The sequence below is a fragment of the Rhinatrema bivittatum genome, chromosome 5 (assembly GCF_901001135.1).
Source record: "Rhinatrema bivittatum chromosome 5, aRhiBiv1.1, whole genome shotgun sequence".
Taxonomy (NCBI): domain Eukaryota; kingdom Metazoa; phylum Chordata; class Amphibia; order Gymnophiona; family Rhinatrematidae; genus Rhinatrema; species Rhinatrema bivittatum.
This window is the reverse complement of record NC_042619.1, coordinates 306303163-306319674: the sequence shown is the minus strand read 5'-3', so window position 1 is coordinate 306319674 and position 16512 is coordinate 306303163. Positions and strand designations below refer to the sequence as shown.

The window sequence follows — 16512 nt, the reverse complement described above, 5'->3', positions numbered from 1 at the left end:
TAGGCCAGAAAAAGTGGAAATTGTGAATACACAAATAACCTGTGAGACATATCATCCCAGGAGTTATTTTTCCAGTACTATATTTTAAACTACAAATTTTGCATAGCCCAAACTTTAGCTACACAGTTTTGGGTTTCTACTCATGTTAAATGTAGAGGTCAACATTCAAAGGCATTTAGCCTGATAACTTGTGAATTATCTGGATAAATGCTGACTTTTGACTTTCTCCAGCATTTATCAGGCCAAAGTTAGCCAAATAAGTTAGGGACATTTCGAGATTGTTCAGAGGCAGTGTTAGTTAGCCAGGAAACTTACACAGCTAACTCCAATGTTTGAAGTTAGCCAAATATGTTTTTGACCAATTCTACCCAGCCCAGGAACAGAGTTAAAGTTATTGGGGGACTGTGTTCCCCGATAACGTTAAGCTTTTATGGTTATATACAAAGGATATAGCAGGAAATAGCAGTATAAGCACCAACGGTATATTAACAAAAACCAAGGCTGGGCCCCCACCCTGATAGACGTGAACAAAGGGGCTGGCGGGCCCATGTCCCCTCACCCCTCCAAGCTTCCTGAAATGGGAAAAAAAGGTCCTCCAGCCTTGCTGTCAACGCAATGCACGATGCTGCTTGTACTGCTGTCCCGGTGGCCGGAGACAATCAGGGAGCTGCTGCTAGAGATTAGAAGGGTTGGGGTTGGCTTGCGGGGGAGTGAGGAGGGTAGGGTCACTCAATCTTTGCTGGCCACATAGGACTTGCTGAAGGGATGGGCAAGCAACCTCCTTGGACCTTTGGGCCTGCCAAGTTTTTTTTCCCCCATTTCGGTGGGTTTGGAAGGATGGAGGGCACAGGTCTGCCAGCCCTACATTCGGGGGGGGGGGGGGGATGTGGAAAGAGGGCATGTTTGAGCACCCCCAATATTAAGCAAAGTCCTATTGTGTCCAGGGAGGGGTGATCTGTGTTGAGTTTAGTAACCTCCAATTGTTTTAAAAAGCTGGGTGCTATTCCGCTGCTCTGACCTTGCACATAGCTGGATAAGCTTAAAGTTATCCGACTTACTTTGGCAGGATAACTGTAATCTAACTCGCTATGTTCAAATATAACTGGTTAGGTTAGATATTCAACAGGCCATTTAATCTGCTGAATATCCCTAACTGGTCTAGGTGTTGGAAAGATTCAAAATATCTACTTCTTGTTAGTGTTTACTCAGTTAAGTCCAACAAAAGAGTCAGATGTGGTGTTGCGTGCCTTCCACCACCACCAACGAACTCGATGAGAGGGCAGTCACTGATAATGGGCGTCATCGCAATAGGCCCGTCTGTGCTCCTTAGTCATGCACTTCCCGGGGGCAGCCCAGAAGTGATTGAAGTGAACCCATGAGCGTGGGCGGAAGGGCAAAACCTGCTTGCCTTGCTGTGGGATCTCCAACAAGGAAGGAGTTTGCGACCACGGCAGAGGACAGGATCATTCCCACATGGAGAAGCCTGAACAAGCAGGGTAAAATGTCTCTTAAGGTCGGACGTTTACAGCTCTGTCATCTCACAGGGCTTACCATAGCACTCCTAATGACTCCATTCGAGTCACTGGAGTTGTCTTGGGTTTCAATTAACTCCCAGCAAGCAGCAAAGCCACTGGACCGCCATATATTACCAGAAATGTAAGAGATAAGTACTACATGTATGTCACTGGAGCATTAGGGCTACTGAAACTTGTGAAGCCTTACCAAAAATTAGGCTTTGATGATTGATTTCCTCAAATGCTATTGCTAATATCAGGCCCATGCTTTTCCTTATTGTGAATGGCTCCTGTTCCCTTAAAGTTGCACTTTAATTCACTGCAGCCCCTCCAAGTGATAACCTTCTGATCCCTTCAAGGCGTCTCACTGGTGGCCATTTGATGATGTTGTGACCAGACCCCAGACAATGGTACGAGATGCACACAAACATTGCGGGGAGGATGGCTAACTAGTTCCATATTTTCATGACCGATTAAATCCTCTCCTGGGCTGACCCCCATTGAATGCAAGGACTTGTTCTGGATGTCTCTAAGATGATCCTACGGGGTAAAGAAATGGAGCCAGTTGCAGGCTGCTCAGCAGTTATCTGCACTGGAGGCCGATTATCTGAGCAGGTGGAGCTGGTACTCAGCAGTGGGCACTTAAGGATCAGCGCGAGAAAACTGATCTTGTTGAATGCTTTTACCCTGGTGTCTGAGGGACCTGCAACACTAGGTCCTCATTCCTTGCTCAGGGGCTGATGTAATAAGCCCTGTGTTAAGTCTGCGTGCGGAAATCCAGTGCAAAAATAATTTTATTCCATGGCAGTAAGCAAACAAATGCGCTAATGGGAGGTAAAAATACGCACAGACACAAAAATGTGCGCACAAACCCAGGTTAAAATGTGCGCTCAGGCAGAGGAGTCACCTAAACATGATTTATACACAAAAAAATTCTTTTGTGCGCATGAAATATTATTTATGCGAATACAACTGCTTTCAGCACTGAAACTTTTTTTTTGTGCACATAAATCATATTTGATGCGCAGAAAACACACACAAACCATAGGTCCCGGCACCGGAAGGCCAGCTCCTGTCCTTAGACTGTTAGCACAAGAAACCTCTGATCAGGAGTAAACTTTCCAGCGCTAATAAAACACGAGGCATGCCAGCACGGTCTCTGCATTGGGGAGAGGGGTAATCATGAAAGCCTTCACTAGCATGGGATTTCCACGCAAGTGTGCTAAGCAGCATGCATACTTTTACATGCGTATGTTTGTGCACAAAACGCCTTGCTGCGTCAGAAGTAAAGTTTGCAGGCAGAAACTGGGCACAGAAACTGTGCGCTCGGCTGAGTGCTCCTTATTTCATTCGGCCCTCGGTTTTTCCAGAATCTGAAACATATTCCATGTGGATTTCCAGTGCACTGCGGTAGGCAGGTCTGGGGCACAAGCAAAATGCTTTGGAAGCCCAAATGAAATGATTTCATTTGCAGAATTATTCCATGAGGACTTTACCATACAATACAGTCACAACAGTCAGGCAGTTGTGCTCTGCGTGTTAATAATTAAGAGAATAGATTGCTATAGTAACCCTTCAAGAAAGGTCTACAAAAATGAGCGAAGAGAGATTATAGGGAACCCTTCATTTCCAGGCTTCTACCTTCCCGCGGCAGGTACAGCGTTGACCTGACTGGCTCTCCAGCTCTTCCAGGGTTACCTCTGAGACTTCAGACCATGAGAAAATGAATTCATTTCAGGAACAGGCCTTACAGCAGGTGGCTCTCTCACTTTCAGGTGACACTATCATGTCAATTTTAGGAAAAACAAAAACGTGCCCATGGTTGCATCTTGCAGAATCACTATGACCATTTTCCCTTGACTTCCCTGCAGCTTTCATCATTAAAATCACAAAAAAAAACAAAACTTTCTGTGTTGTCTGTGCCATAAAAACACTGCTTACCTTTCAGCTGAAGCTAAAATGTCCCCTACGATGTGAGACAGGCCCACACACACACACATAAATCAGGCCGGATTAACTTTGAACTCTAACAAACTAAGGGCCTCATTTTTTAAACCTTTTTCCCATAGACACAGAATGGGTGTAAAGCCTTAGTAAATCAGGCCCTTAGGTATCAGATAAGGAACCCTAACAGCCCATAATGCTTCAAATACTGTAAATAACTATTAACATTGCAACCCTCACTTTTTGGATGTTAAGGGGGGGTAACTGCAGGTAACAGATAAAACCTGCCATAGGGAGCCTATGAGCTGCCAATAAATAACTCACGGCTAGGAAATGTTTCTGCTGAAATAACTAATGCCGTACCCTTCACCCACATTATCTGTACCCACAGCTGCCATAACTCTCTCTCTCTCTCTCTGATATTGACACATGGACATTAAAACGAAGGTCCGCTGCACTCCAGGGCAAGTCAGAGGATGAACTCCTTGCTAAGGGAGGCCTCTGCAGTGCAAAACTGCAAAGGACGCCAAAAAAATCACGCACTGGATTAAACTGCTGAAGGAGAGAGATGACCATCGCTCCAGCTGGCTCCCTATCCATCCCAGGAGTAACATCCCTTGGGAGGAATCTCTCCACACACACATGGGGCTCAAGCTATTTCCAATAAAGAATTTTTGCAGTAGGCCAATAGCAAACAATTCTCATGTATGGAATATTTATTCTTCTTCATTTCTACATCCCAAAACGGATTTACACAGCAAAGCACACTACTTTATTCCCTAGGCCCCAAACATTTTTGAATAAGGTTCATCGTGTTCAGGACTGTTCCCAATATCTCTTCTGCTATTTGTCCAAAATGCCTAATAATCAGGTTTAATGTTTGACTATCGAATAATGTTACGTGATGGCCTAAACACGAGATTTCAGACACATGAAACAAGAGCAGAAAAGTTTTATTGAACCATGAAAACGTTGCTACCTGAATAGAGTGTTTCACTTTCGTGCCATATTGCTGATTTGTAATGTCCGCTATTCAAAAAAAGCTTGTTGCTAAGCTTCCATAGCGATGCTTGAGGAATGGTCTAGACTAGAGTTTGGCAGCTAAGATTTGATGCTAAATGAAGCATTTGGGTTGCAAAAACCCAAGAGAGTAGTACAAGGGCAGGATCTGCGGGTGACAGCATCTGATGATCTGAAGGTGGCCAAACAGGTAGGTGAGGTGAAGGCAAAAGCCAAGAGGAGGCTTTGGGTGCACAGGAGGGGGACGAATAGCCAGCAGGATAGCGGAGGCGATGTGGCTTCTGTAAAACTCTGTGGTGAGACCTCCTTTGGAATCCCGTGCAGAATTCTAGAAAGCCACACCTTCAAAAGGATATAAACCAGAGTCCAGGGGTCTGCAGACTTAAATATCTAAACATGTATACCCTGGAGGGAAAGAGACATTTAAATGCCTCCAAAGGCTAAATGCACGGCAGGCGGACTTCTTTTAACAGAAAGGAGGCTCTGAAATGAAGGGTCATGGGATGAGGGTGACAGGTGGTAGATTCAGGAGTGACCCAAAGAAATATTTCTTTACAGAATGTGTGGTAGACGCATGGAACAGAACAGTATCAGAATTCAAGAAAGCATGGGACAAGCACAGAGCATCTCTGAGGGACAGGAAGGGTCTATAAAGCTGAGCAGGGCACTGGATAGGCTGTGTGCTCTTTATCTGCCCTCATGTTCTCATTTTTTAAAATAATCTATAATTCAGTGGAAGTAGTCACTGTTTGGATAAACAGAACAGGAAACAAAAAAAGCCTTGTGGTCAGGCCAAACCGAATAGTTAATTCAAACAAACCTGTAGGACTTGGGGGGGGGGGGGGGTTGGGGGTTGGTATGTTTTTAATCCTCATGGGTGTATCCTTTATGGTTTTCCCTCTGACCAACAGAGCAATGAAAATAATTTTGAATTAAAAGAACAAAAAAAAAAACCCGACAAGGAAAATATGTAGAATGTCATCCCTGCGTGCCAGAGATCTTACATGCCCCTGAGCGAATGGGCTTGTGGGAAGTAGATCTGCAACAGACTAGGTCTGATCGCTATCTCGGGCTTTGTTTCTGGGCTTGAAATGCCAAGAATGTTCATTTCCTGAGACTGGTGAAATGGAGCTGTGCACCTTGGAGTGCTTATGAGGCATGGAGTTGCTGCCTTTATACACACACACACACACACATATATATATATATATATATATATATATATATATATATATATATATATATATATATATATCATCTTATAAATGTTCTGTGTACAGATCTTTTGTAGAAAATGTTATAATATGCACAAAAACATCAATATATATATATATATGTATCTGTGCATATATATGGAAAGAGAAACAGGAACTGCTTAGCATCAGGCGACTTTGAACTTACCCATTGGGTGCAGCGACCTGGCTGAAGAGAAAAGGCCTGAAGCTCCTCTCTCCCTCCCAGTCTGACAGGTTCATTTCCCAGCGGTGCCTGCCTCGAACCCCCTCCGCACATACTTTCTCGATCTCTCCAGCGTTCCTGCCAAAAGCCTGCGTATGTCTTGGGTGCAAACGTCTCCCGGCCAGCGTTTCCCTTGCAACCCAGGCGATGGTGAAAGCAAAGATCGCGGCAGAGCCGCGCAGGAGTGGGTGGTGCAGAGAGATGACTTCTGACTGGGACGATGCAACAGGGTATACAGGAAATAATTAACAAGGACAAAAAAAAAAAAAGTAGTAGGTCTCAAATTTCAGCCTGGATTCCAGGGCAGTGAAACAGGTTTGACAGCAAAGACTGTCAGCGGGATGTGAGTGGTGTATCCCTGCCCGGACACCATACATTCTCAGTGCCTGGTATTTACACAATGCAGCCCTGGCACAGAGCTGCTGAAATTGTCTGCTCCTCAGGTAGCAGAAAACCTTGCAGGGAAGCATGGGCGCATAGTGATGTTTGTTACAGCTGGTCCTACAGGAACCCATGAAATCCTGCCAGCGCCTGACACTTCTCGGCAATCAACTGTCTGCAAGATTTCAAGAGCCTATAATGTCAGCATGGCCCAGGTAGTCTTCCTATTTTCCCTGCCTAATGAATATTGCAGAAAGGGCAGGTACAAGGATATTAGGCACCCCCACCTTATTTTCTGTCGGGACACACCTGATAGATAGCTCTCACATGAATAACACATGACAGTCACAAGGCTAAATGTAAATGTATACTTTGCATCTATAGGGACCACCCCCGCCCCTCAGCAATGGGTATAAAGCAGAACTAGAACATTCCCTGTACAACTCACCATACAAAAAATATATTCTGGTGTTATCTCAATAACAGCAGTTAGTTAACACGGGGACTCGAGACCATCGTCCGGCTGCTGCCCTTACCCCCCCCCCGCCACCCTGGCCCTGGTAAATGAGACGCACAAACTTTAGTATGGTAATAACAATAGGCCGCAGTTTATTATTAAACTTAACCCGAGCCAAATTCTTAACATTAATTCAACATACCCCCCCTCCTCCACCTCATCCCCTCTTCGCTTACACCGCAGCCCGGTGATAAGCTAACCTTGGCCCCCCCTTTTCCCCCACTCACCCCGCCGCGTCACAGCGAGGGTAAGCTTGCGGCCTGAGCATCGGCCCCCCTCTTGCTCTTTAGGCCTTCCCGTGTAGCGGCCCCAAGCTACACGGGCATTCCTCCCCCCCCTCCGCACAGTCCGTCACAATTTACAATATACAAACAACATATGGCTCGGGTTTTCCGCCACCACTGCGACATGCATAAAGTCCACAACAAGAAACATAGCAAAAAAGGGAGGGTGGGCGGGTAGCAAAAAACCTCTGTTCGATACGCTGCCTGATTCCCAACTGCCTGAGTCCTTGCTCTTTCCACCCACTAGCTCTGCCGTCCACCAATGGCGAGGCAGCATATGAATTTGCTGCCTCCCATTGGTGCCTATCTAACTCCTCTCCTAAGCCCCCCCCCTCTCTCCCTCCTTCCTTCGTTGCCTGCTCCCGACGCTCGAGCCCGCGTTAATGGCGGCGATCCCGGACCAGCCAGATCGCCTTCTCTAACACGGGGACTCGAGACCATCGTCCGGCTGCTGCCCTTACCCCCCCCCGCCACCCTGGCCCTGGTAAATGAGACGCACAAACTTTAGTATGGTAATAACAATAGGCCGCAGTTTATTATTAAACTTAACCCGAGCCAAATTCTTAACATTAATTCAACATACCCCCCCCTCCTCCACCTCATCCCCTCTTCGCTTACACCGCAGCCCGGTGATAAGCTAACCTTGGCCCCCCCTTTTCCCCCACTCACCCCGCCGCGTCACAGCGAGGGTAAGCTTGCGGCCTGAGCATCGGCCCCCCTCTTGCTCTTTAGGCCTTCCCGTGTAGCGGCCCCAAGCTACACGGGCATTCCTCCCCCCCCCTCCGCACAGTCCGTCACAATTTACAATATACAAACAACATATGGCTCGGGTTTTCCGCCACCAACAAAGACCTAGCTTTGGTCTTTGTTCCCCCACTGCGGCCGCTGTACACCCAATTGCTGCTTAATCCCCTCCTCCAAGGCATCATTGAAGAGATCAATACCGATGTCAGACAGGTGGACACCGTCCCCGAGGAAATAGCCGTCTAAAAGCACCCAAGACCACTGATGCCGAACCCAGAAACCCCCCTCCCGCACTAACCATTTGCCAATTTGGCGGTTCAATTTCTTCACTCCATTGCGCCATAAAGGCTCCACCCGATGCTTGATGCGAATGATTACATCCGACCAACCCAATGTAGTGTGGGGCAAACGATTCATGAGGGAAGCCAGATCCTTCCGCATAACTTTGATGAGCTCTCTACAAGTCATCCTGCCAATATCGTTACCCCCCAAGTGGATAAGAATCCATCGCGGGACACCCCATCTGTCAATGTTGCCTTGTATGATGTCGCATAAATCCCCCCACTTCATCCCCCCTTTCCCAATCCATCGGACCGTGATGCCTGCGCAGTCCAGATTCAAGTGCTCGCCGTACGGCCTCTTCATAGCGCGGCGATAGGCTCGATGAATAAAGGAATGACCCACGATCCAGGCACAGTTCCTCCGCGACGCCTCCCAAACCCGATCTGCAAGAGAAAAATGCTCATTACCTACAGGCCGGGAAGAGAAACCCCTCACCAGGCGAACATGCTACCGCCGCACGTAAGCCCGGAACACCTCCGACTTCCATCTCCCCAACGCCCGAATCCTGGCTGCCGACCAACCCAGCTCGGCCGCCGTGGTAGCCGCGCCAATGCGAAAGGAATGCGATGTATACCGACTCGCATCCCAACCCAACGCCACCACCACCCGCCGCAGCACCGCGGCAAACTGATATCTAGTAAGGGGGGACCCATCCCCATGTACCAAGAAATAACCCCTCGCCTCTGGCCGCACTGCTACATAAGCGAAGGCCAAACGCAACGGACAGATCAACTCGCAATCCGCCCGGATCAACGAAATCCAGGCGCCTCTCCCTGTCTGATCCGTCTTTGACTTCCGAATCCGCAGAGTCACGCGCTCTGCCGACACACACACATCACCGACCAGCAACCCCTCCGGACGCCCCCGGTCTCCCCTTGACCTTGCCACCAATTCCCCAATGCGCAGCGCACCGAAGAAGGCCCAAGAAAAGGCCAGGCGAAACAACGAGACTTCAAGATCCGAACTGCATATCCCTCGCAAGCCGTCGGCTAACGCAATCAAGTCCCCATGCCGAATCGGCAGCCGTCTATCCACCCGAATCCCGTCACCTCTACCCCACCCGGCCAACAGCTTCTTGATAAGAAAACCGCGCGAAGGGTTATCCCCGCCCCCCAACTTGCGAAAGAAGACAAACCCCGCTAACTGACTCCGGACGGACGCCAGAGTGAACCCAGCACCCTTCGCCCACATGATGAAGTTCACCATCTCCGACTCCCGCACCCGTCCCCCATGCCACCCCGCGGATAACAGAAAACGAGTAACCGCCGCATGCCCTGCCACATAGGACCTCCAGGTCGCCGGAGCCACGGATCGCCGGATCAACGCCCAGGTTTCAGCAGTCCCAGGTGCCACAGGTGTTCGGGGACCCGCTCCCCCTGCCGTTCCGCCTGAGGTGCCGCCGCCCGGAACGTGTCCCACTTGAAACGAGAGAGAGCATCGGCGATGAGATTCATGGACCCGGGGACATGCTGCGCCCGCAGGCTAACATTCAATTGAAGGCACAACAAAACTAAAGCGCGCAAAAGTGCGGATACCTTGGCGCACTTAGCCGACTGCCGGTTGACCACCTGCACGACCCCCAGGTTGTCACACCACCACACCACCTGTTTGTTAGCCAGATCCGTTCCCCAAATAGTGAGTGCCACTACCATCGGGAAAAGTTCCAGGAAGGTAATATTCTTCACTATACCCCCTGTCACCCACTCAGCCGGCCAAGGCTCCGCGCACCACCTGCCCCGAAAATAGAGCCCCAAACCTGACGCCCCCGCCGCGTCTGAGTACAGGTCCAGGGCAGCGCTGGAAACCTCCGGTTCCAACATCATGCGGATCCCGTTGAAAGACTGCAAGAATTCGTCCCAGACCGCCAATTCCTCTCTGACCGGCCGGGACACCCGAATAAAATGGTGACCCAACCGTACCCCAATCGTCCTGGCTGACAGGCGGCGTATGAACGCCCGCCCCATGGGTATGACGCGACACGCGAAATTCAAAGAACCGATCAGCGATTGCAGCTGCCGCAGGGTAACTTTAACTGCACCCCGAACCACATGTACCAGGACCCGCAGCTTGTCTACCTTGTCCGCAGGAAGCCGGCACACCATGGCCACGGAGTCTAATTCAATACCCAAGAAAGTCAACCTGGTAACCGGACCCTCTGTCTTGTCGTGCGCAATAGGGACACCAAAACGCGCCGCCGTGCACAGAAAACCCTGCAACTGCCGGAGACACGCATCCGACCCACCGGGACCGACAAACAAGAAATCGTCCAGGTAATGCAGCGAATCATCGCACAAATTGTACCCTCTCGTGGCCCAATGGATAAACGTGCTAAAAGCCTCGAAAAAGGCGCAGGAAACCGCACAGCCCATGGGCAGACACCGATCGATGAAAAAACCGCCCTCGAAGTAAAACCCGAGCAACGGAAAACAGGAAGGGTGTATCGGGAGCAAGCGAAAGGCCGACTCGATGTCGGCCTTAGCGAGCAAGGCACCCCGCCCCGCTCTACGCACTAACGCCACCGCGTCATCGAAGGAGGCATAAGTCACCGCGCAGGCCTCCCTGGGAATGAAATCGTTGACTGACCCCCCATTAGGATGCGACAAATTCAGGATCAAGCGAAACTTACCCTCGACCTTTTTTGGAATAACAGCCAAGGGGGATAAGTGCATACGCTCGAACGGCTGGACCGAAAAGGGGCCCGCCACCCTGCCCAACGCCAGTTCCTCCCGCAGTTTCGCCCTGGCCACCGAGGCCAATCTCACGACCGACCTAGAATTCCGAGCTCTACCCCCCTGCCCCGGTCCCCGGTAAGGGATACGAAACCCTTGACTAAACCCTGCCCTCAATAACTCAGCCGCTACCCTATCCGGATAATCGTGCAAGCCCGCCACTAACTCCTCCACCCGGATAGGTGAGTCCGCCTTGCATACTAAAAGGGACCTACTTGGGTCCCCTGCCAACCCCCCCCCCAGCCCCCTGAGAACATTTAACGGCTGAGTGGGCTCCCCCGCAGGTGGAGCAGGCATGCCGAAACTTGCACTCTGGAAACAAGCACGTGAGCTTGTTGTACCGCCAGCACACGTCCGCCGCCCCACCCCCGCTTCGGGGCACAGACTCCCCGGCCCGCGCCCCCCCCGCCCGAAAGGACTGCAGCTTGCCACCGCCAACCACCGAAGGGCCCGCCAACAAACTAGCCCCCCCTCCCACCGGACTCTTCCGTGCCGATCCCAGACCTTTGTTCGTCATCTGCGTCAGCCACAGATGTATGTCCTGGGCACCCCAGGACATAAACTTATTCCCCGCCATCTTGTCCCGGAATTTCTCGTCATAGTTGAGCCAAGCCCAACCGTCGTAATCCCGGAAAGCACCCAAGATGCTATCCGCGTAGGACAGTAAAGCACCATACTGGGAAGGATCAAAATGACTGACTACGCTCGCCAGCCTTAAAAACCCCCGCATCCAATTCACAATGTTTTTTGGAATGCGCGGTAACGATCCGCTCCTCCTGAGATGCTTTTTAGCCTTCTTGGAAAGCTTCTTTCCTCCCCGCCTACCCTCTAGCAATTTAAATATGTTCACAAATTTACGCTTACGAATGCGCCTGACTAAGCGTGTCGGAACCTCCTCCCACAATTCAGACAGGGACGCCAACGCTGGGTGACCCACGTCGCATTTGGGCCCCTCCCCCAAAACCACCACCCTACTCGGCCTCGACCCGCTAGAGCTCGTCCCAGACGAGGAGGAGCCCTCACTGGACTCCCTTCTGGACCTACGCCCCCCCTTGTCATGCACCGCACCCCGTGCTTGCTTACCTGCAGCATCCAGGACGCCCACGGCGCCTGCCACCGGAGATCCCACGTCCACAACGCCGGTTGTCTCCCGCATGGCACCACCGACGGCCCTCGACCCATGGGCGGGAGCGGCACCGGAACCCTGAACCTCGCGATTCCTCCAGGCTTCACGGCTGGACGGGCCAGGCAAATCATCCCCTTCGGCACCTGCGGAAAAACCCCTCTGGCCACCGGCCTCCTTGCTGCGTACAGCACCAACTACCAAGGGCACTCCGGCACCGGCAAACTGCCCAGTAAGGTCCTCCACCTCCCTTGACCCACCGAACCCCCCCGTGCAACCGGGAAAAAATTCCCCCGCTCCGAGAGGCGCGTGCGCTGTAGACCGTCCCCCGAAGCCTTGACCACCCCCAGCGGGGCCATCGACAGGCCCCTGTATGAAGCGATAGCCAGACCGGGCCATGTGCCCGAGGATATCAGCGAGCAACGCCGCTGTGTCCCGCGGACCCGAGCCCGGCATAGGAGCAGAGGGCTGCACTAACGCGGGAGGGGGGAGGGGGCAGGAGGAAAAACCGGGGCCAACGCAAGAACTGGCCACCGAAGCTACCACCCCTCCGAACCCAGCAGAGGCCTCCGGTGCCATCGCGTCGAGGCTCCAGGCCGAGCTCCTGCTCCTGCCAGGCCGTCCCGAACGCGCTCTGGGCCGCATGGGGCTAGGCCTGCTGCCGGCCCCATCGGCCACGTGGCTGGTAGTCTCCGGTCGCGCTGAAACGCGGCGCCGAGGTCGCGCCTTCCGTGAGCGGGGGAGTCCCGGGAAGGCAGGCGGAGGAGCCGCAGCAGGGACCGAAGCCCCGCCCTGAGCTGGGGCGCGAGGCTCGTCCGAACCCACGCGGGGAGGCCCCGGAGGCAACAGGGGTTCAGGGACTGGCACGGCCGCCGCCGGCCGCGGGAGGGAGGGTCCCTTCGCACCGCGAGCAAAGGCCAGGCCGAAGTGCGTGCCCGGGCTACCCAGGGGGGGGGGGCTATCGGGCTCCGGGCCACTTTCACCCGATTCAGCCGAAGGGCCGCCCTGGAAGAAAGCAGGAGGGGGGGGGGCCGGCAAGGGGGGCGACGGCCGCAGCCCCGGAAGAATGACCGCACTCACCGCGTGCACCAGGTCTTGAGCCCCCAGCACACGAGCCGGCTCCAGCGCAACTCCGCCGCTTGCTACCACCGGCGCCGCCGCCGGCCTGGCAGACCTCCCTCGCGATTTCTCCGCCAGCTGACCCCGTGCACGCCGCATAGCTATTACGCGCTCGCTCTGAAAAGAAAAACCGGAAAGCAAAGATTGCGCAATTGGAAAACAGGCTCGCAGCGAGCAAAAAACCTCTGTTCGATACGCTGCCTGATTCCCAACTGCCTGAGTCCTTGCTCTTTCCACCCACTAGCTCTGCCGTCCACCAATGGCGAGGCAGCATATGAATTTGCTGCCTCCCATTGGTGCCTATCTAACTCCTCTCCTAAGCCCCCCCCCCTCTCTCCCTCCTTCCTTCGTTGCCTGCTCCCGACGCTCGAGCCCGCGTTAATGGCGGCGATCCCGGACCAGCCAGATCGCCTTCTCATAGCTGTGTTTAAAAAAGGATTGGATAAGTTCTTGGAGGAGAAGTCCATTACCTGCTATTAATTAAGTTCACTTAGAGAATAGCCACTGCCATTAGCAATGGTAACATGGAATAGACTTAGTTTTTGGGTACTTGCCAGGTTCTTATGGCCTGGATTGGCCACTGTTGGAAACAGGATGCTGGGCTTGATGGACCCTTGGTCTGACCCAGTATGGCATTTTCTTATGTACTGCCAGGCACAATTGCCCTACTTATAAATAGACAGCAGTTCACCACCAATACATGTCCTATTGAGAAAACACAACAAATAAGTAACATACGTAACCCCCGAAAAGTTGCCCCAAGCTGCCCCTGCACGCGCTGAGCCTATCTTGCATAGGCTCGGCGGCGCGCAAGCCCCGGGACGCGCGTATGTCCCGGGGCTTCGAAAAAGGGGCGTTCCGGGGGCGGGACCGAGGCCTCCAGAACAGCCACGGTGCCGGGGGATGGCGCACCGGCAGCCAGCCGGCGCGTGCAAGTTATGCCTGCCCAGAGGCAGGCGTATCTTTCCAGATAAAGGTAAGAAAGGGGTTTTAGATAGGGCTGGGGGCCGGGTTAGATAGGGGAAGGGAGGGGAAGGTGCGGGGGGACAGAAGGAAAGTTCCCTCCGAGGCCGCTCCGATTTTGGAGTGGCCTCGGAGGGAATGGAGGAAGGCTGTGCGGCTCGGCGCACGCAAGTTGCACAATTGCGCACCCCCTTGCGCGTGCCGACCCTGGATTTTATAACATGCGCACTGCAGCGCCTGCATGTTATAAAATATGGCGTAGATTTGTTTGTGCCAGATTGCGTGAACAAATCTACGCCAGTGCACAGTTTTAAAGATCTGCCCCAAATGGAACAACCCTACCTATAAAAAGGCAACACTACAAATATTAAACCAGGCCCTAAACACCAATACACCTCCAATTAGGGAAACAAAAAAAGCCAAGCTGTTATAGATTCCCACACAGAAATAATTGTAAAACTATATGAATACATGTTTCAAAACAGCTGATGGACAGAACAACATCTAATAATTAAAAACTCTTAAAAAGTATTTAAAATTCTCCAATAAAATATTTCAAAACAGCAGGCACATCACATACTACCCAATAATGAAAATGGCAGTCAATCAAGAAAAATGAACCTAAAAAGTCACTTTTACTTACCCTCTCCAGCAACTCTCCTACTCCTTTCCCTTGGAGGCCACACCAGAAGCAGCAGTAGTTGCTGAAGCTGTCCTCGCGGTCCTCTTCCTTAGAGACCACAATCTGTCTCTTTTCTCTCTCTCTCTCTCTCTCTCTTTCTCACACACATACACACCAGTCACGTCCTCAGGACCAGTTTCTGTCTCTCACACACCAATCATCTCCCCAACCAGTCTCTCTCTTTCTCACACACATACCAGTCACCTCCCTGATCAGTCTCTCTCACACATATACACGTCACCTCTGGCCAGTCTCTCTCAATCACACAATGCTCTCTCTCTCCCTTACTTACATTCAGGCTTTCAATCACACACATGTTTTCTCTATCTCACTTACACACAGGTTGTCAATCACACACACATACTCTCTCTATTTCACATACAAGCTCTCAATCACACACATGCTTTCTCACACACAGGCTCTCAATCACACACATGCCCCCTCTCTCTCTCACAGCCACAGCTATCCAGAAACATGCTCCATCTCTCCCTCACACACACAGAAGCACCCTCCCCCTTCCACATACGCACCACACAAGCACCCTCCCCCTCACATATACACCACACACACACAAGCACCCTCCCTGCCACATGCACATACCACTCACACATACAAGCACCCTCCTCTTCTCACATACACACCACACACAAGCACTCTTCCCCTTCACATACACACACACACACATATACAAGCACCCTCTCACATATACACCACACACACACACACACACAAGCACCTCCCCGTCTCACATACACACCACACAACACACAAGCACCCTCCCTGTCACACCACACACACACACAGAAGCACTCTCCTTCTCTCACATACATACACACACGGACTCAGAAGCACCCTCCCGATCTTAAATACATACATACACACACACGTACACACTGGCCCCCCAGTTAAACAGCTCCAGTCATTGGCCCCACCGGCCCTGTCTCCAGCGATGGCGGCCAGCAGCTCCGATCTTTGGGTCTTCAGCCCTGCCATCCTGATCTCCAGCGGCGGCCTGCAGCTTCAGTCTTTGGCCCCACCAGCTGTGGGTAGCATGCATCACACCTGCCGGTGCTTGGTGACACACTGGTGTGTTGCGACACACTGGTTGAGAATCGCTGCCCTAGATGAATCTTTGGCCTTGTGCTCTTCCCCCAGCCCTCCAAATTCACTTTCAGGACCATAGGCTCCCCTATCCCTCTGCCCCCAACAATCAAGATGAGACCATCACCACCCCTCCCAGAGCAATCCTGCAAAAACACATAATTGGACATCTTATTTTAACTATTAAGCTTTGTTAAAAAATGTGTTTCAGAAATCATATTACTGTATCTGTTGACTGTCATCTAATTTTTGGAGGTGAACTGCAAAAAAATTCAAGAAATACATATATTTATAAATTAAAAGAAATCCATACTGCATTGCTTAAAAATAATCTCTGAAATGGCTGGCTGGCCTGAACTAGAATGTTTCACCAAATTTCTCTTACTTTGTAAGAATCCCTCTGCAGTCCCCATACCAAAAAAAAAAATTCATATTCTATTGTCATCTCAGGAAAAGTGACTCAAATTCCCTTCATTACGAGGAAGTTTGTGAAGTAATACAAAACTCTTCAAAGAAGACATTGAGAAGTTATGTAGCAAACCTGTTATACCAAAACAGCACTAACTCTCAGAACTCAAACAGCAACAGCCC

The 16512-nt window shown here is 51.4% G+C and overlaps 1 protein-coding gene across 2 annotated transcripts in view; it reads right to left on the bottom strand.

Moving 5' to 3' along the window:
- The window catches only part of LOC115092869 (PH and SEC7 domain-containing protein 4-like), a 138185-nt gene extending 132036 nt beyond the window's left edge, over nucleotides 1-6149 (bottom strand). For both annotated transcript variants that reach the window (XM_029604247.1, XM_029604245.1), the window contains exon 1: nucleotides 5880-6149. The gene's annotated coding sequence lies outside the window, so the exon portion shown is untranslated. The remainder of the gene's footprint in view (nucleotides 1-5879) is intronic.
- Nucleotides 6150-16512: the final 10363 nt, after the last annotated feature.